Below are 16,008 nucleotides of genomic sequence, written 5' to 3'. Positions count from 1 at the left end.
ACGTCAGCGACGTGCAGCGGAAAACCACCTCATTCGTGCAACTTACAGAAAATCCACCGCCAGCTGGCGTGCGGCTCGCCGGAAAGCTCGCAGTGTGTTTGTAGCTTAATTTCCGTTAAAGCGTTATAATTAGGGTTGTTCGTTTTCGGGTTTTAAATATTTTTAAAATAGGGGGAAGGGGGTAAAAGTCGGGTGCTATTTTTCAAACTAATTATCGGGGAGAAATCGTTTTTTTTTTGTGATACTATTCCGAAATATGGTAAGTAATACACTCAGTTTACTTTATCAAAGTTTATCACGTGTTTCTTAACTCTAACGCGTTAAAATTGGTGTTTGTTTAAAGCTGGTAATCGGGGGGGGGGGGGGGGGGGCGTCATGGTTTTCTAGCAAATACTCTCCGAAATTTTGCGTTTGTTTGGAAATGAATCAGTAATGATGACAGTAAAGTGCCTTGATAACGTCTAAGAAATGAAACATTTTATTCACGAAAAGCTGGTCATATATTTTTTACACACCCTTATTAACATACACCATCTGCATGCGCAACATGTCGGTCTCTATTCGAGACCTGTCCGTTCGTTCAACGTATCTCGGCTGGGAGAAAGTTCTCTGGACATCACAGCTTCCATTACTTAGGAACAACAATGTCAGTGCAGCATTTGCCAGCTTGGGATAGCGACCGGCAAAGTCATGTTCAATGAGTTCGACAGCTGTGTTTGTGGGGCTTGCTTCCAGCAAGTAGTGGTTGAACTCGTCCTGAAGAGAATCTGCATCGTCGGTTGCGGAAGTAAACAGAGGTCGGTAGTCATCAAATGACTGCCCCAAGAGACGCTTCTGAAATGGGTCCAGGACGGCTCCCAACTTCCACAATGTTAGCTGGTTTTTGATCTTCTGAAACGTTCCGTTTAACAGTGCAGTGTCATGTTGTGGCGTGTTTCGCGCAGAACTCTTCACAACATGTTTTTACTAATGTGACGCTGTTCTTGGGTAACGTAGATAAAACAGCTCTGGCGTGATAGCTTTTATTGATCAACGTTGAAAACTCACTGACAATTTGCTGCAGCTTGACGTTTACCAGGTGTTCAACGCTGGGCATCAGAAGTTTCCGCTTTCAAGCGTTTTCTGGGCGTCTAAAACGTGGTCGAGTGTGTCTCTCAACAGGATTGCCTTCGCATAAACAACTTATTTTTCAGAAAGTATCACTCGAATAGCTTCCGCTCTGCTGCTATCATGCGAGCTTTCAACAAGTTTCGTTAACGAACTCCACATTTCTATGACAACCACAAGCGCTTTGTAGAAGGTTTGACGTCTATTCGGGACAACATAAGGTGGCTTCTTAACATCAAGTCCAATGAGGTCATTAGAAGCACAAATTTCGGTGTCCTTTTGGTAGAGCTTGTTAGCGTGCTTAAATAACGCTCCATACTTGATCACTACGGATCGGACTGTTAACGTGCATGGTAAAGAAATGGCATGGCCAACACTGGCATGAATCAGCTGTGCTAAATCTTTAACATGCAAAATTTGGATCCCTTCAGCTTGGCAGATTTCTCGTACCATTTTTCGCATGTGCTCCGCTGAATGTGGCTACTACTACAACGTCTTTCCACGTCTCGACTACAGTCCGGAGAGCCTTGCTGACTGCGTCGGCCATCGTGTTAGAAGCATTTACTCTGTCGACGTCGACCCAAACAACCTGTTTATTCACGGTTACTTGGCTGTAGTAGCACAGGAGAGTTGATGGTAGGCAGTGGCCCCTGGTAATGGGAAGTGATGATTCACTTCATCGCCAGTTCCTGCTCTCCAGGTTTCTGGTGAGTTCTTTTTGTCGAGAGGATCTGTAGGGAAACCTAAGAGGAACCTAAGAGGAACCTAAGGGAAACCTCCTATCGCTTGCTGGTCACATTCTCTCATTTGTCCCCCCCCCCACACACACACCAAAACGTGAAGGTTTTTTGAAGTCCTTCGAATCGTCCTTCCCGAATCCTTTGAAGTCCTTCGAATCCTTTGAAGTCCTTCGAACAATGCCACCATTCTCGGAATCGTGCTGTTCCTGTGAAAACAGAATTTTGAGTACAGTGGATTCTTTCCCTTTTGTGGGCAGTCGAAAAGGGATATAACAAGCTGCGTGTAGCGCGGGGGGGGGGGGGGGGGGCAGAACGCTACATGGCTTTTAACACGGCCGACCAACGAGCGCGTCTAACTTGCCTTGGCGGAGGCTGGCTGAAGAGTGATAATAGGCGTTGGGGCACTCCCTGGTATAAAACCCGTGCACGAAACATCTCCCCCACCGTCTCCGTTACCGGTTCCTTTCACATGAAAACCATGGAAGCAGGTGCACATACCCGAGACTAATCTGCTGTAGGCGAAGCGCCGCTTTATTTCTTTTACAGCGAAGCTGCATACACCGTTTTTTCATGAGCGCTACTGCGTAGGAATATAAGCGCCACCATATTGCTACGCTGTGGTGCCATCTATGGGCAGTCGGCATGCTGGACTTGTCTTGAAAACACAGGAGGAGATGGAAACATACGTGACATCACACTTCAAAACACTCCAAGACAATCCACAAGATCACACACCACAACCCTTAAACACAGCGACTGATAAGATGAAGAGGACAAAAAAATAACATAGCATACTGAACCCAATATCCACAACAGAACTGAAACGAAGCGTCAGCGAACTTAAAAACCAGAAAGCAGTAGGCCCTGATGATATCCCCAACGAATTTCTAAAAGCACTAAAGACAAATGCAAGAGAGGGACTACAAGACTACTTCAACAGCATCCTTGATTCGGGTCAAATTTCACCAGCTTGGAAAGAGGCAAAAGTGACCCTCATACACAAGGGCAAAGGAAAACCAATTGAACAACTAAATTCATATCGTCCGATATCTATACTGAGCAATGTACAAAAGCTGTTCAGCGCAATCCTCAACAGAAGACTACAAAAGTTCTGTGAATCAAATACCATATTCACAGAGTTCCAAAACGGCTTCATACTAAACCGCAGGACGAGTGACCATATATTAACTCTCACCCAAGCTATGGAGATGAAACATAAGGAAAAATCAACGCTATATCTGGCTTTCCTTGATATGGAAGGAGCCTATGACGGTGTTCCCCACTCGAGGCGAGGCTTTGGCAAAAACTACTAAGCATTGGACTAGATTGTAAAAGCATAGACCTGCTCAAGAACCTATACACGGATGGATTGCACAGCAGTGTACACACTACAAGAACTAAGGTCGAAGAAAGTCGAGCAAAAGATAGGACTAAAACAAGGATGCCCGTTGTCCCCAACATTATTCAACATGTGCATCACACAACTACTCCAAACATTAGACAATGAGGGACCAGGCCTCCGCCTGTCGACGATAACAACCGACAAACAAGAAGAATACACCAAAATTTAATGTCTGGCATTCGCTGACGATATCGCACTGCTAGCAGAATCAGCAGCTGACCTCCAACACCAGGTCAACATCTGCTCCCAAGTCGCAGGAACCGACCAGCTAAGGTTTAACACTGACAAAACACGGTGGATGGGGATAAATACAAGCAACACTAACAAAGAATTCACCCTCCAAGGGAACCTCGTCAAAAAACATCGGAATACAAATGCCTCTGCATAACTCTCAGCGACCAACCAAACTTTCTGAATCCGCATCAAAATGCATTAGTAAAAAAGTCTAATCGCTTCAAAGGCCGCATGTGGCACTTGGCCAGACATTCATACAACCCACACACTGTCGGACGCACACTGTGGAAGGGAATAGCAGTACCAGCGACAACTGCATGTTTCTGCATGTCTTTCTGCCTGTTAAGTATTAGTGTATTTCAGCTTACTGATGATGCCCACGAAATACAAAACACCACATGACATGCCCGCTTGCGCGTCCTACACCATTGCACTGCTCCGAAACGTTCCGCGCACAAACAGCTATAGGAGCGCTGCTGCTTAAAAGGCGGCAGTTACCTTCGGAAATGTAGTTGTTCGCTTGAAATAAGGGGTGCAATCAGGAGTCGATATCAGCCAAAGGTCAGTGGGATGCCTCGGATTGGACGCTCACGGGAAGACCACAAATGAGGTCAGTGCAAGGTCATATGGGCTGGACAAGTTTTGAAGTGAGGGAAGCTCACAGCAAAATTTATTATGAAGAATGACTGAGGAATATGGAAGAAAGTAAATGGGCTGGGAGAGTATTGAGGTATTTGTGCAGAAAAGAAAAAAAAACATTGATTCACAGTGCAGGAAACGAACTAGGAAGCTTACCAGCAAGTATGCGGCCTGTAGGGTGAGCAACACAGCAATAAAGAACGTCAATCAGAAAGTCAGAGAGGCTTAAATAATCCCATGGGTGGCGGCGGTGGAAAATAAACGTGCCATGAGTAACCATTTAAGAGGCAAAAACGAAATCAGGAAAGAAACAATTTATGATAACTCAAGAGGAAGCTCATTACTTATTGAAGCGAGATCAGGATGCCTTAGAACAGGCACGTATAAAGCGAGATATAAGAACCAAGAAGAAGCATGCGTTTGCTGTTGTAAAGCTAGGGAAACGGTGGAGCATGTTTTATTACAATGCGAAGTTTTCTGCCCAGCGACTGATTTAGGCACCACTGGACTCCTTGAAGCCCTTAGGTTCAGCGAGAGCAGGGGCAAAGTAAACATGTCTGCAATAGAGATTATTAAGAAGCGATTGGAAGATTGGTGGAAGTAGCGAAATGACAAAAAACACGGACGTACAAAAACAAGTTTCACAGAGGGGGGTCAAAAAGTTTGGTCACAGGAATTCATCATGCTTTTTTTTTAACCTAGGTAGGACATCAGGCAGTATAACAGCAAGAGATTGGTGGCGCAACCCACCGCCGTTCCAAAGGGGCGCTCATAACATTCATCCATCCATCCTACAGGGCAGCGAACTAGGCGCTGGCTGTACTATTTACGCCAGTGATGTTCTGCACTCGCGAAAGTTCGTTCGAGCGATAGGCAGACGCAGCAGTTATCGCTTGTGCTGCTGGAAGCAACAGGTTCGTCTTTCGCGATAGCTGTAAGCAAATTGAACATTGCTAAATAAAAAACTCAGTTTTGAGAAGGCTGAAAATGGTAGAATAAGAGTATCCTAAATGGCCAAACGCAGTCTTTCACTGAATTTACGTTTATTTTTCATGCGCTTTCACACTGCGCTCGAAGAGGTCACCTTCTTCAGCGATAAAACACTGGGATCTTCTGAGAAGGCTTGCTGTCGCTGCCTTGAGCACCGTCGGTGAAATGCTGCGGCAGACTTCAATTATCTTCTCCTGCAAGGCTTCTGGAGTAGTAGTTTTCGTAGTGCAGACACTGCCCAGGCCGCACGTCCGAGCAGCGATCGTCAGTGCCTCTTGCGGCACCTTCCGTCAAAACTGACACTGACGGACCAAGCTACTCACGCTGCCAATGCGGATCTGCAAACGTGATCGCTTGTTCATGTTTGTTTTTAAACGATCAAATGGAGCAAGTTTTGCGGTGTGGTTTCAGACGAATCTTAAAATGAGACGGTCGGATACGCCCTGCCATTCGTCGTAAAGGAGAAAGGCTGTACGCTGCCGGGCACGTTTACAACGTGAAAGGAGTCGCCGGTGTGACTGTGCTGGCGAAGTAAACGAAAAGAAAGGGGGTTAACCGAGGGGCCCGATTTTTTTATTAGTCATATCATGAGAACTGAATCATGAGAAGTGTCACTTCGACCAAGGCAAGCACAGCTGCAGCGTATCTCTAGCCTGAGTGCACTCAACTATCATATTATGTTTTGATCAAGCAGCTCAATTGAGTGTGCAGGCATGGCTGAGCTTATTAAGCGTTAGACGTGGGTAAAGAAGGGAAAATCAGACATTCACCCGTTCGTAGCAATTGCTACAAAGGAAACCCAAAACGGCTAGCAGATGGCAGGGCGAAGTCGAATTTGTCGTCAACACGAAGCAAAGGCAAGATTTTGACGTAATAGTTCTGCAGAAACCCGCAAGGTGGAGAGAAGTAATTAAAGAAGGGAAATCAGACATCCACCCGTTCGTAGCAATTGCTACAAAGGAAACCGTAGGTGTCCTTATCCAACCATTTGAGTTACCGTAGACCGTGCAGTAAACAAAATATGTCCTTCCGTGGTGCTGTTTTGACACGCTTGCAAAGCCTCATTGGCCAGGGATGATAGGCGCCATACCTTTTAGAATTACTAAAAGGCTCATTTAAACAACTCGCACAATATTTTTATTAGACTGCTATGTTCTGACAAGCAACCGCAGTACTTTGTTTACAACTGCCGAGGCACCGACACGACCAAGCTTGGGCCGCTCCAGCTGCCAAGACTCGGGTGACCGTATCCGGCAACCTGAACCCAAGCAGATCTACACAGCGTGAAGTGCTGAGCGACTCACGCAAGCCAGAACACCTGCAGCCACCACGCAGTACGCCTCGTATACAGCAAAATAAATAGCTCTAAAAGATATGGAGAATTTACAAAAATATGTAAGTCGGCTGCCCGGCAAGACTCTTTCTTGACCAAAAACTTCAGTCTACTGACTACAATACTTTCTAATGCGATCCTCCAGGAAGGAAGCTCGAGCACAAAACCACGGCCGGCCAGGAAATCCGTAGAGTCGGAGAGCCGGCAGCCCTGCACGGCCGTTACAGCCTTTGACGCAGCAGTACCGCCGTCCCCACGCTTTTCTTCTTGGGCTGTTTTCGATGTCTTGCACATTTGCCTTCGTAAAAAAGAGGTATGAGAACGTTTACCCGCAGGACGGTGGCGCACGTGGTTCAGAAGTTTCGAATCACACGCGGTCATAACAACAACATGTGCGCCACTACGCCGTCGACCGAAGTTTGATCAGTACCAGAGTTGCGCTTTCGACGCTACAGGTGGCGCGGCCGTCGCCGGGAAACTCCACTGTCAGGAGCGCCCCACAAGAAAAAGTTGAGGGTTGAGGTCGGGTGACCTTTCCGGCCACAGGACAGGCCCGTTTCTCCCTATCCATTGCCCTGGGAAGGTAATGTCAAGCTATGCTCGTGCTTGACTGCTGCTGTGGGTTGACACCACGTCGTTGATACCACATTGCATCAAGCCGGGCTTGTGCCATGTTGCAGCAGAAGTATTCAACCGGCCCTCTGAGGAACTGAAATACCTCTTGCCAGTCACAGTGTTGTTAAAACACTCGGACAATGACTGTGCTGTCATATATTCCGCACCAAAGGTTAAAAGACCACTGATATTGGTGGCGGGAGTAAGTCAGAACCCTGCTCCTCCTGAATCAAAATCCAATTCGCAATGTCGAGTCTCTGTTGGAGATCCCTTGACTCCAGACATTGATGCAACTGCAGATGATAGGGGTGCAGTACAGCTGTTTTCAATATCATCCAGGCATTTGAGTTGGACACCCCGACCAGTGCGCTCCCGGTGCGCGTGCAAGCGTGTGGATTAGCCGCCATGAAAGACAAAACGTTGGAGCTAACCTCATTATTTGTCACTTCAGCTCTCTGCTTCTTTCTTATGAAGCTGCCGGTTTGCTTCAGCGACTCGTTGGCGTTGAATATTGAAATCGATCTCGGTCTCGTACCTGGGTGCCAGCTTCGAAATATTCTTGCAGCCTGCCGTCTCCGTCCTCCTGCAGCTCCTATAGGGCAAGGGTCATGTCTGCTTTCACGTTAGTTATCACGTCAAGTTATCACGAATTTGCTCGCGCTTTAACAGTCGATGCACGATAGTCTGTTTATCGCCGTCTAGAAGTACCACAACCACGTGCGCAAGTCGCTTTACGCAGCGCAATCGATAACGATTGCAACAGCTTAAATGGAACAGCCAACGCTTGCCTCGCTGCCCTGTCGCTCTTTAAGCGGTAGCGCACCTATGGCTGTTTGTGCACGGAATGCTTGGGAGCACTGCAATCACGACGAGCAAGTGGGCATGCCACATGGCACTTTTTTTTTTGTATTTCGCGGGTATCCGCAGTAAGTTGAAAAACAGTCATACTTGAAGATAGAAAGGCAGGAACTCTTTATTCTGGCGTTTCGCAAACCGCACTGCAACTTTCTAATTGGAATTTTTTTCCTAGCTTCGTTGCTTCAGAAGCTGGTCAATCATTCTTGACTGATTATCTAATCAAACAAAATGCGAGAAATACCGTGACACACTGCATACAAAAGTGAGCAACATGCATTTGGTCACGTCGCCTTAGAGTGCATCGCCATATTTTTAAACTCCGGCTAAATTTAGCTCAAACACCCTGTATAATTCGTCAAACAAAGCAAATAAACATGTTGCGCAATCACAGATAGACAGATCACAGGATCCTAAGCCCACCCTCCATTCCCCGCGATGCATCGCGCGAAACGGAAGGCGGCGCGCTTCCTTCCCGCTTTTCTCCGTTGCGCACACAAGACTGACCTACCATCATCGCCCACCCCCTACGCTTTCACTCGCACATACAGCATGCGGCGAGCGTTGGCGATGTTATCACGCTTGGACTTCATACGGAACACGACGGTGACGACAGGAATGCGCCTTGAGTGTCCTTATATTTGCTATCGCAATAATGTATCCGGCAACTGAAGAGTCCCGTGGCCCATTACTTCCCGCAAAAGAAGTGACAAAATCGAACTTTCACCGTGCGACAATTCGCTGTGCCGCAGCAATGAATTTTTTTTTTCTTTTGTGGGGCGGGGGCACGTAAATGAAAAAACGCAAAGGAAAGCATGTTGGGTACAATTGAACGACTACTCATATCAAAGAAGACGTGAGACGCTTGGTCCACAGAGAACCATATGCATGTTGCTCTTTATCCTACACTGGCGAGGCAAAACACTTTCCGGAGAGATTGCGATAACATCTAAATGAAGGTGAGGCCCTCAATCGAACGCGTTGCAATCCGCCGAGTCCCCATAGTGGTGATGGCGAGCGACCATTGCTTCTCTTTCTCGTCTGCGAGCCAGAAAGCGTTCAAAACTCTGTGGGGCGAAAATCCACTCAGCCAGAGAAAAACGAACGCGCACCGAAGTGCGCCACGCGGTTGTCAGCGCAACACGAAAAACGCATGCGCTCTGGCTGCAGCTGTGGCACCCCGCGGGTAACGAGAACAAGAAAATTGAAGAGGCTCAATGTATCTTCGCGAATAAAAGTCACAATAGAAAAATAAATAAGAACGTAGTTACCTTTGCTGGCTTTAGTGTCTTGACATGGATTCTGAGGCGCAGGTGACAAAAATGTTGGTATTATTTTCTGTTGGATGACGACACAAATTAACCATCACAGTGCTTAATCTCATCGGACTTCGCTGAGTGCTTTGTCAACTTGTCTGATTGTGTGTTGATTTGACGTGTCTCTTGTATGGTGTGATGTACGACTTCAGAAAAATGATTACACCTCTGGCGTCAAATGTTTATGAGAACATTAAACCCACAAAGATCGGGAATTGAACATCTAAAGCACGACTTTGGAAATGTCAATGCACCTTTCGCATCAAAAGTTTATGTGATCTTCATACCCACGAAGTTTCAGAATGAAAATTCATGCGCTCCGTAGATTCCGCAGCCTCCGCGAGATGCTGCGACGAGCACGCTCGCCATCAAAACGCCCTTGAAACGTTATGCTCGGATGGGGCTCTTTGCGTTATGTGACTCCAGGTGCATGAGCATTGCCACGAAATCCAGCCCGAGTTAACAATTATCGCGCCGAAATGTCTTTTCGAGCGTCAAAAATACATTATAGACAAAATCCAGAATGATTTCCGGCACCGAGGGCTGTTGTGGTCGGCAGTTCAGGACAGCACGGAAAAGTTTCGGGGGGGGGGGGGGGGGGGGGGCTAAAGCCCCGTAAGCCCTCCCCTCTGGCTCCGCCCCTGATATATATATATAACGAGAAGAAAGCGGGTTAACTGAGAGGCCCGATTTTTATTAGTCACATCATAAGAAGCCAACAAACACAGACACCAAGGACGACATAGGGGAAATTACTGACAGTAAAGTGTCCGCGCTCGCGTTTCACGTGGCTGCTTCTTTATTCAAATCACGCGAAAAGATCAACAGTGGTCGTACAGGGAGTGTCGACAATGCGAGTTGCATGCCACGGCCGCCAAACTGTCAGTGATGGTGGGCACGCGTATTAACGCCGCTCGTAATGGCGACCGCTGCGGCAGACAACGCGATTGTCTCCACACTGCACGGAGCGTAGGAGCGTGAGAGCCGCCTGCGGCGTCGTCAACTGCCCTCACAGCAGCGTCGTCCCCAACATGGTGCTGGGCACAAGCCTCATCCTGGGTCGTGATCGCACTTTGTCTGAATGTCGAAGCATCACAATCGGTAAAGCCCGCGTCAAGTTCCTTTCTGTCCCGCACCAAGCGTGGCAAAATAGAATGCGGGGGTCCGCGATGACTCACTGAATCATGTTGCCGAGATTAATCACAAACGTCGGAATCTATGCAATCAGTGAACCGCTCTGCAAAATCTGCAAAAGCTGCTTTCTCTTACCAGCTTTAAGGAGGCTAATGTGAGGTATACGCCCAGACGCCCAGTGAGGTACAGCGGACATTGCGCACATACGTCGTGCGCTGCAATGTTTTCAAGCGAGTGCCTGTGTATGTCCTTTCTATGTGTGCGCGCACGTGTCAGGTGTAAGTGCGCTATTTCAATATCACTGCTCAAGAACTAGCCCCTCAGTATCCTTTGACTTTCTCGCGTCGCCTTTGCTCTCTGCCACGCTTCTTCCATGTACAAGTACGCTCTGAATAATCCCTCGACTAACAAAGAACCACCGCAGTGCGAACAGAGCGCGCGTGCCCCGTAATGGCGGGGACGGCCAAACCTGTCGAGGCGGCCCATCAAAGTGCCCCATCAATGAATGCCCCCACTTTTCAGAGAGAGGGGACAAGGAGGAGGGCATTCAGGCAGCTGCTTTCCGTCAGTTATTATGGAAGCCGAAATGCTTAAAAACGAGTATTTTGTTAGCGACGGAAGAGGTGGGGGGAGGGGGGGGGGGCTAGAAAATCGGGGGGTGACTTTGCCGTAAACAGTGACAGGGGTGGGGATTCAAACCCCCCTCCCAACTCCTTCCCCCCTCTATGTCTATGCCATTCTTTCCCGGAACGGCGCGGAAATTTACTATTAACAACGCTTGCTCGGAGAGAGAGAGAGAGAGAGAAGGAAAACAAGGGTAGGAAAGGCAGGGAGGTCAACCAGAACAGCATCCGGTTTGCTACCCTAAACTGGGGGTGGGGGAAAGGGGAATAGAAAGAGGAAGAAAGGGAGAGAGTAAGCACTGAGTACGTGTGGGAGGGACACCATACACAAGGACACTATAAAAGGTCTGTTAAGCCCGTGCACTTCAAGTACCGCACTAGCGCACGAATCGCTTTTCGAGCCAGTTACGGGTGTGGCCACGGTCCGAGTATCTTTGACTCGCTGAACGGTCTCGAGTCCAGTCTGCGTAAAGTTGACCGCAGAGGCGTTGGACATCGTAGCGAGGACAGGTACACAATAGGTGCTCGATGGTCTCCTCGCACCCACAGGAGTCGCACATCCGGCTCTCGGCCATTCCCATACGGTAGGAGTATGCGTTCGTGAACGCCACTCCCAGCCACAAGCGATAAAACAAGGTTGCTTCGCCGCGGGAAAGGCTAGATGGCAGTTGTAGCCGTAGCGTGGGGTCCAGTTTACGTAATCTGCAATTGAAGCCACTTGAAATCCAGAGATCTTGGGACTTCTTGCGCGCAAGGAGGCGAAGTTCTCTGGCAGCGTCCGACCTCGCCAAAGGTGTTGGACGCGTCTTGGTATCTTCGTGGGCACACCGGGCAGCCTTGTCAGCTAGGTTGTTGCCGACGATGCCACAGTGAGCAGGAATCCACTGAAATATAATGTGGTGTCCTCCTTCCAGAGCATGGTGGTGCAGTTCCCTGATTTCAGATGTCATTTGCTCGTAAGTTCTGTGACGTAATGCGGACTTGATGCTGTGAAGGGCTGCCTTAGAGTCACAAAATACGACTCATTTCTCTGTTGGCTCTTCGGTGATGTACATCATAGCGGCATGGAGAGCTGCAAGTTCTGCCGATGTAGATGTAGTCGTGTGCGACAATTTGAATTTAACTGTAATGTTCTTGGCTGGAACGACGAATGCGGCAGTTGAGCTGGTAGGTGAGGTCGAACCATCGGTATATATATGTATGCGGTCATGATACGCTTCAGAGCCGGCGATGGATGATTGGACTTTTTTGTAATTCCAGGAATAGCAAAATTCACTTGAGGCTGTCGCAGGCACCACAGGGGAGAGGAAGGCTTCGCCGCCGGTGTAAAAGATGCCGGTATGCACTCTTGATGAGCGCTAATCACTCGTGAAAAGGTCGCTTGAAGTCTCTCGGCTGGTAGGGAGGCCAAATGATGGTCGGGGACCCTTGACAGATGGCGAATGTGCGCTCTGAGAGAGTCGACAGCTACATGTGTCTGGATTGTATGGTCTCCTGCGATGGCGATTGCTGCTGCTGTTGAGGTGCACCGAGGCAGCACCTCAACACCAGCACCGAGGTACACCAGTCCATTCTATGTTGCAGCTGTACAGGGTTTTGTTTCTCGGACTCCTATGTTAGAGCCTACTAGTGTTGTCAAATGCATGCAAGACGAGCTTTCGCGCCTTGGAGAGCATACAAGGTCAAGCTTGCTCGGAATTTTATGGTATTAAATCACGGTGCGGGAAACAGCTAGTGTTTTTTTTTTTTTAATTTTCGGCTCTTTAACAGTTCACAGTTGGCAGACCAGCTCTAGGCTGTCCGGCAAGCCGAAGATGCCGCCCGAGTCCAAGGACTTCGAGCCGCCATCTGAGGCCACCACAACAAAAACTGTCGGACCATTCATTAATAAAGTTTCTTATTATTATTTATTATTACCCTCGGGGCCGAAGGCGTCAAAGAGGGGAGTGGGTTACGGCAAATGAGAAAAAGAAACAAATATAAGCAGTTATAACGTTTAAGTAAAAGGCTTCTGATTATACAGTTTTAGCTAGGGTTTAAAATGTCATGATAAATTGGTAGCAAACTAAGATAGTGAAGTGGTAAATACAAATGCACTTATTTTGCAATCACACAGTAAACAAAGAAATGCTTCGATTACACAATGTTAGCTAAAGCTGCTCGAAACTTTTGGTTATCGTAAATGGATACGACTTCGTTAGGAAGATGGTTCCATTCCGTGGATGACCGAAGAAAAAAATGACTGCAAAAAAGTTTTAGTGTGGCATGATTCTAGGCCAACTTTGTAACGATGGTCGATTCGAGGCGATACGTATTGTGACTGAAAAATGAAATAGTTGCGGAGTGTTGAATCATGGTATAATTTATGAAAAAGAACTAAACGTGCGATTTTACGACGAGAAGAAGGTGGGGTAAGTGCAAGATTGGTTTTCATGGCACACACACTTGCCGTTCTGTTGTAATTACCTAAGGTGAAACGAACTGAATTATTTTGCACGAGTTGTAGTGAATTAATTAGTTTGTCAATGGCAGGATTCCAAATAGCGCGTGCATATTCAAGTTTCGGACGTATAAGGGGGGTATAGAGAAGCATTTTTAGGGGCTAAGAATGGACAGCTGGGCTATAGTTGGTTGTGATCAGTATTATGAAACAACGTTCCAGCGCACAATTGAACACGGACGATCGTGTTCAAGTGTCCGCTGGAACGATGTTTCATAATGCCATCTTTTAGGGGCGATTGAAAAGTTACGGCGTCTATAGGTAGCCAAGCAGGCGGTTGGCATTGCGGATTACGTAGTCGGTATGAACATTCCAAGATAAGTTAGCAGAGATATGTACACCTATAAACACCTATAAATATGCACATCTATAGGTTTTTAAAAGAGTGAACTAATTCCAAGGGAACATTATTTGGGTAATATGTATGCACGCTGTTAGTTATTCGGGATACACGCATCACGTTACATTTGCCAACGTTTAGTTCAATTAGCCAGTGTTTGCACCACTTAGCTACACTAATTAGATCAGACTGCAGGTGGTTAGGTCAATGCGGAAATTGGGGGTTTCGAAACCCATCTTGATGGTTGTGTAAGAAAAAAAGGTCAAGTCTAAATATTTTGCGTGCTTCTGTGGAACGCGTCTCACAACACGGATTCTTTGGACAGGACGGCAATATTCACTAGTATAGCCGTTGATGATCCCAGCAGAATAAATTAAAACCGCCGTTTAGCTTAAGACCAACAAGGAAACAATGATGCTTGTCATTCGAGCATTCTTGAGAGCGTTTCTGAGAGCAAGTATTTTGTGAACATTGTAGCTGGTAAGCTTTAAAAAAAACGTGTTCGTACTGCACAGGAAGAAGGATAGAGTAGACATAGACGTAGAAACTTTGTTGCAATGGAAAATATTTGAAGGAGGGATGGGCGGAGCCTCTCAGTCCAGGGCCCCACTGGCCTCTGCCGCCTGCCTGACCTGGCTAATTAAGGACTTTTGTCCTGCCAGGTCGGAGCGGGCGAGCTGTGCCTCCCACTGCTCCATTGTGTTGCTGGTATTTCGCCTATGAGGGTGCTTAGTACACTCCCAGGTTATATGTATTAGGCTAGGTATGCCACCGCACCAAGGACAGTTGGCCCTATAACGAGTGGGATACATGGCGTTTAGCAATTTTAAATGGGGGAATACCCCGGTCTGTATTTTACGCCAATCGGCGGCCTCTTCCCCGCTAAGTTGTGGGTGAGGCGGCGGGTATCTTCTGCGGAATCCGCGCTGATGAGCAAGGATGTCTTTGGCATTTAAATTTGTGGAATTTTGTGAGGGATAGTGCGGGTTGTTGGGGTTAGAAGAGGACGCCGTCGCGCGGTTAGTGAACCCTCGAGCTAACGCGTTAGCCTTTTCGCTCCCCTGTACCCCCGCGTGGCCCGGGCACCAGAGCAGGCGATGAGGGTGGTTGAAGGATTTGGGGATTATCGCGAGGCTAGCCGCAGTCACGTGCCCCTTGAGAAACATGCGACATGTCTCCTGGGAGTCCGTGACCACGGCCGAGTCCCTTTGCGAACTCTCCGCGTGAGCGAGTGCGATCGCCACTGCTAATATTTCAGCCGAGGTGGGGGATCCCGCCGTGGCCGACGCGGTAATTTGCTGTTGGCTGATCGCGTTCACGAACAGGGAGGAGGAAAAGCAGGCTAACACAATAATCCGAACCGCTTTCAAAGCTGCTCTGGGCCTGAGTGTACTTCAACGGAGCGCATGTTAGCTTTGTGAGTGCACAATACTTTCGACGAACTGAGGCAGGCCACCCTGATGCGACAGAGGGAGCGCCTCAGCTTTACAAAAACTGGTAGGGCAATATTGGCTAGACTCAATATCCCAGCATACCCCAATTATCTCACAGAGCAGGCCGTACCTCTCCCTCCTTCGATGAGATCCAAAATTACAGTAGCCCTAATTCCAAAGAATATGCAGCCCGAGTACAACAAAGAAAGACGCAAAGCACACGCACAACACATTCAATCAGCCTACTCTAATAACCATAGGTACAACACGTACTACACGGACGCTGCTGCGTATGCAGAAGCGACCGGGCAGCGCTACCAAAGGAGGTACGCCCTGGCAGGATAGAGTAGAAGTATTGAAGAAATAAAACGAAGGACACCGACCAACATAGAAGTGCTAAAAAATGAAAAAATCTAAAAGACGTTTCGGCTTCGCTACGGAAGCCTTGTTCACAAACCGATTGTGAACAAGGCTTCCGTAGCGAAGCCGAAACCTCTTTTAGATTTTTTCATTTTTTAGCACTTCTATGTTGGTCGGTGTCCTTCGTTTTATTTCTTCAATGCTTCATCCCGACCAGACGGGCTTCCGTCGAACCCTCGATTTCATAGAGTAGAAGTATTCAGGGAACCGAGGACAGAATAATGGAAAGCTGTCAGGTGGGTGCAAGGAATGCCGACAACCCTCGTGTGGAAGAACGCAAAATCTGGCCGAGGAAATTCCTGGTACGTAGCTCGGTGCGCGAACAGA

The sequence above is a fragment of the Dermacentor andersoni genome, chromosome 2, assembly GCF_023375885.2.
Source record: "Dermacentor andersoni chromosome 2, qqDerAnde1_hic_scaffold, whole genome shotgun sequence".
Taxonomy (NCBI): Eukaryota; Metazoa; Arthropoda; class Arachnida; order Ixodida; family Ixodidae; genus Dermacentor; species Dermacentor andersoni.
This window is presented reverse-complemented; position numbering follows the sequence as displayed.